Source organism: Myotis myotis, unplaced genomic scaffold (genome assembly GCF_014108235.1).
Source record: "Myotis myotis isolate mMyoMyo1 unplaced genomic scaffold, mMyoMyo1.p scaffold_m19_p_11, whole genome shotgun sequence".
NCBI classification, from domain to species: Eukaryota; Metazoa; Chordata; class Mammalia; order Chiroptera; family Vespertilionidae; genus Myotis; species Myotis myotis.
Window position 1 is genome coordinate 70,189,242 of NW_023416315.1, and position 5,617 is coordinate 70,194,858.

The 5,617-nt window shown below is 39.2% G+C and overlaps 1 pseudogene; it reads left to right on the forward strand.

Moving 5' to 3' along the window:
- Positions 1-2,866: 2,866 nt before the first annotated feature.
- On the forward strand, positions 2,867-3,266 carry LOC118665756 (annotated as a pseudogene).
- Positions 3,267-5,617: the final 2,351 nt, after the last annotated feature.

The window sequence follows — 5,617 nt, forward strand, 5'->3', positions numbered from 1 at the left end:
ACTTCAGAAGTTTTCACAATGAGGAACAGGTGAAATTGGGTGGTTCAATGGATATATGAGACAGCGAAAGAATGTTAGGTTTTTATCCTTATTACACTTTGAGTAAATTATTTGTGCTATTATAAGTAAAGTACCAATAGTCTGGAAAATTATTAGCCAGTTAGTTACTTATATTCTACATTTTCAAAAATAGAATCCCGGATTGAAGTTCTCTTCAACTCAATAGTTATTGCAATAAACTATGGTAGGTTTTTTTATCCTATTCATAAATTCTGATAAATATCAGAAGAGACAATAAATGTTGCATTCAATGATATTAGCATTTTGTTTTATATATTTTGGGATGTTTGTCAGTTTGAAACTACCTTATAAGTTTTAAAATATAATACCTCTACAAAATGAAATTCATCATTTATGTGTTATATGTAATATGAAATGATGTATCAACAACTTAAAATACAGTGTCTGTAAAATACTAGTATAGTGTCTGTAAGGATGAGGCTGCTTACACATTTGGTTTTAAAAACAAGCTGTCCATGGGTAGGAGGAAAGATGGCTGCAATCTAGGAAAGCTCTGTCTGCTTGCTCCTCACACCGGACCAGGCTTGTGGCTAAACTGCAGAACACTTGACTTGAAAAACCAGCTGAAAAATAGCTGATCTGAACTACTGTGAGCAGAGAGGGGACAGGAGAAGAAGCAGAAAGGATGAGCCAACTTGTGCTCCGAGGCCAGAAGGTGCCGCTGTGCAGCCACTGCCGCCTAGGAGTGTGGCGTCTCAGCCCCACAGAGGGATTCCCCAACCCAGAGCAACAGCGAAGGGAAGAGTCCACTTAGCATCAGGTGGTGGGAATCAGTGGAGAGTCAGTCCACCTGGGAGACTCAGACCAGGCAAAAAGTGATTGCTCGGTTATACCACCAACCTGGGAAGTTTTCCTTGATGCGTGTCTGCAGAGGGGCCATGCAGCAGGACTTCAGAGTGGCAGAGGAGTCTGAGCGGTTCACCCACAGTGAATCAGAGGGTCCAATTGTCCTCTGAAAGAATGTTGGCAGAGAGCAGGTCTGGGGCCAGACAGAGTGCTCTGGGTAAGAGGAGCAATTTTTCCCACCTCTAGCAAGGAGGAGCACCTCTTCCCCCGCCTGTGGGGTGGCTCTGGGCTAGATCTGTGCCCATGCATTTGGGCCTGGCAGCATGAAGGGCTTAGACATCTGGACTGGTGACAGAAGCCTCGTCCAGTGAGAGCTGGCCGGGCTGAAAGATAAGAGAGCCAGTGGGGCTGGGTTTTTCTGTTTGTTTGTTTTTACTTTTTTTTTTTTTTAATATCCCTCCTACATGGGGTGGAGACAAGGGGATGCCAGTGACCCAGGAAGAGCTGAGGCATTGGAAGGAGAGGAAGTGCCAGCCCACACCTCCTATAAGCCATGGACACCATCCCCAGTGTGAGTCTGTTTAAACCATCCTGACAGGGACCTGGATACCCCCCACAGAGCTCATTCCCCTATGGGAAGAGGGAGAGCAGCTCAAAACAAAGATATTCAAGGTGAGAGTCAGAGCCAGACCCAGCCTCTGGGCTATGCAGGCCCCACCCACTGGACTACTTGGGATCTGTCCTTCAGGGCTTCCCATAGGTTTCCCAGGGACAAGCAGGGACACTGACTCACACTGGCCTGCCCCAGGGAGCTTCCCAGGAGGCCCAGGACTGACACAGCAAGGGGCCAGATGCAACAGCATCAGAGCAAAATCCAGGGAGCAACACAAATAGCAGCTCCAAAAGTGTGAGTTTTTTTCTCTTCTCTTTTTTCTTTCATATTCCCTTATTTCTATCTTTCATTTTAGTCTGTTATTTTCTCTTTCTCTTTACTTTTAAAATTTTTTATTTTTTATTTAATTTTTCTTTCTTTTATTGTTTTTATTTCCCTATTATATATTTTATTTTATTCAGTAATATTACTCTTCTAAAATTATTATTATTATTTAACTTATTTTTCCTCTCTTTTATTTTCTATACTTATTCTATTCCTTGTCACTTTCTTCTTTGCTTTCATATTCTATATTTTCATTTTTAAAAATTTTTCCTTTAATTATTTTGGTCTCATGTCTCTTAATACTCATTTTTTTGTGTGTTTTTTGTTTGTATTTATTTAGTATTTTTGTTGTTTTTGTTATTGTTATTGTTGTGTGTGTGTGTGGGGGGTGTTTGTGTGTGTGTGTGTGTTATTTTCAGATTTGTCTTGTTTTGTACTGTCATCACTTTTATAACAATTGGCATGATGTGGTTAGGGTTGAGACTCACAGTCAACAAGGCTGAGGGCTGAGCCAAGCCACTACTGGGCTACAGAAACCAAAACCAAAATTCAAAAGGAAAGTGCATATAACCAACACAAGGGGCATTCCTAGAGTACCCAATTCAGAAGAACACTGGGTCCCACAAGAAGACTACCCTACCAACTCTAGGAGGCATACAACAGTTTTATCCAATACACAGGAACAAATGGAAAGAAACAAGAAAAATGGGAAAATAAAGAAACAGGCCCCAAATGAAAAAACAGGAGACATCTCCAGAAAAAGAGGTCATGAAACAGAGGCAAGCAATTTATCAGATAAAGAGTTCAAAGTAGTGGTTATACAAATGCTCAAAAAACTTGGTGATAACTATAAGGAACTTAATGGGAACAAGGAACTTAGTAGGAACTATATCAGCATGACAAAGGTCATGGAGACCATGAATAAGAACCAGTTAAAAATGAAGAATGACATAGCTGAAATAAAGAATACCTTGGAAATAATCAACAGTAGATTAGGCAGTCCTGGAGTCCTTCCATGCCAGCTTTGTCATTTCTTTGTTATCAGCCTAGCCCAAACTCACCATGGTGGATGCCTTTGCAGGCATCTGGAAGCTAGTGGATAGCAAGAATTTGTGTGACTATGTGAAGTCAATTGGTGTGGGTTTTGCTACCAGGCAGGTGGACAATATGACCAAGCCTACCACAATTATTGAAATAAATGGGGACATGATCACCATAAAAACACAAGCACCTTCAAGAACTCAGAGATCAGATTCAAGCTGGGGGTGGAGTTTGACGAGACAATATAGATGACAGGAAGGTCAAGTCCACCGTGACACTGGATGGAGGCAAACTTGTCCATGTGCAGAAATGGGACGGGCAAGAAACAAAACCTGTGTGGGAGCTCGTGGATGGAAAACTCATCCTGACGCTCACCCATGGCAATGTAGTGTGTACGCACACTTATAAAAAAGGGGCATGACCTGCCCCCTGCTTCACTGACTGCTCCTCTGCCAATTGGCTACCCCTGGACTCAGCACCAGATTGCCTCGCCTTTTCCTCTGGCGTTTTGTATAAATCCACCTTGGGCGGGGGGGGGGGGGGGGGGGGGAATTCTTTTGGGGTCAGGTGCACCATCCTGTATACAGTTCCAGTTCCCATTGTGTTTGTTTAACTGCATCCAAAGTGTGCTCTGGAGTCAATAAAGCAGAGCCAAGGCCAAAACAAATAAACAAACAAAACAAACAAACAGCAACACAATAGATTAAATGAAGCAGAGGACCAAATCAGTGAATTCGAATATAAGGTAGAAAAAAATCCCTCCAATAGAGCAGCAAAAAGAAAATATACATATAAAGCATGAGGACAGTATAATGCAGGGGTGGAGAACCTTTTTTCTGCAAAGGGCCTTTTAGATATTTACAACATTATTAATGGTCCATACAAAATTATCAACTATAAAAATTAGCCTGCTATTTTTGGTCAAATATTTGATTAACTTGTCCCTAATGCCTTGTCAGGGACAGACTAAATGGTTTTGTGGGCCTTATATGACCCACGGCTGGATATTCTCCGCTCCTGGTGCAAGGGAACTATGGGACAACATTAAATGGAGCAACATCTACAATATAGAGGTACCAGAAGGAGAAGAAAGTGAGCAAGGGATAGTGAACCTGTTTGAAGAATTATTGATAGGAAACTTCTCTAACCTGGGAAAGGGAAAGATCACACCAGTTCAGGAAGCACAGAGAATCCCAATCAAAATGAACACAAAGAGACCCATAGCAAGATACATAGTAATTAAAATGGGAAACAAAGACAAAAAATCTTAAGGACAGCAAGAGAAAAAGTAACTTACAAGAGAGCTAATATAAGGCTGTCAGCTGATTTCTCAACAGAAACACTACAGGCCAGAAGGGAATGGCATAAAGTATTCAAAGTAATGAAAAGTAAAGATTTGAAACCAAGACTACTCTATCCAGCAAGGCTATCATTCAAATTGAAGGTGAAACAAGGAGCTTCCCAGATGAAAACAAAAGGCCAAAGAAGTTTATTCCCACCAAACCAGCATTTCAAGAAATGCTACAGGGACAATTTCAAGAAAATGAAGAAATAGAGAGAGAGAGGGGGACATGGGCATAAGGAATAAAAGTGGAAACAAACAAGAATCTATTAATAATAATCTTAAATGTAAATAAATTAAATAAGCACCAATCAAAAGACAAAGGCAGATGATTGAATAAGAAAACATGACCCATAAATATGCTGTCTATAAGAGACCGCCCCACCCCCCCCAGAAAAAAGACACACAGAATGAAAGTGAAGGGGTGGAAAAAATTTTCCATGTAAATGGCAACAACAAAAAAGCTGGGGCAGAAATACTCACATCTGACAAAATGGGCTTCAAAATAAAGACAATAACAAGAGACAAGAATGTCATTACATAATACTAAAGGGATCCAGCCAACAAGAGAACATAACTCGGGTAAACATATATGCACCTAATATAGGAGCATATAAATGTATTATAATACATATAAAAATGTATTATAAAACAACAAGGGAGAGATAAACAGCAACATAGTTATAGTAGGGGAACTTATCATCCCACTGATATCATTAAATAGATCTTCTAGACAAAAATTCAACAAGGAAACAACAGATTTAAATGACACAATAAATCAGAGGGATTTAATTTATATTTACAGAACATTTTGCCCCAAGGCTGCAGAATATACGTTCTTCTTAAGTGTACATGGAACATTCTCAAAGATAGGTCATATGTTAGAACACAAAATAAGTCTTTACCAGTTCAAAAAGATTGAAATCATAACAAATATCTTCTCAAATCACAACGGCATAAAACTAGAAAACCAAAAAACTCAAAAACATTCAAACATGTGGAGGCTAAATAGCATGTTATTAAACAATAAATGGGTTACTAAAGAGATAAAGGAAGAAATAAAAAATTACATGGTAAACAATGAAAATGAACACACAGCAAAGCAACATCTATGGGACACAACAAAAGCAGTCCTGAGAGGGAAATTCTTAGCATTTCAGGCCTATCTCAAGAAACACTAAAAAAGCTCAAATAAAAGATCTAACTCTACAACTAAAATTATTAGAAGGAGAGCAACAAAAAAAGCTTAGAGTAAGTAGAAAGAAGGAAATAATAAAGATCAGAGCAGAAATAAATGACATAGAGATTTAATAAAAATACAAAAGATTAATGAAACCAAGAGTTGGTTCTTTGAAAAGATAAATGAGTTTGGAGAAACTTTACCTAGAATCATTAAGAAATAAAGAGAGTTGATCCAAATAATTAAAATC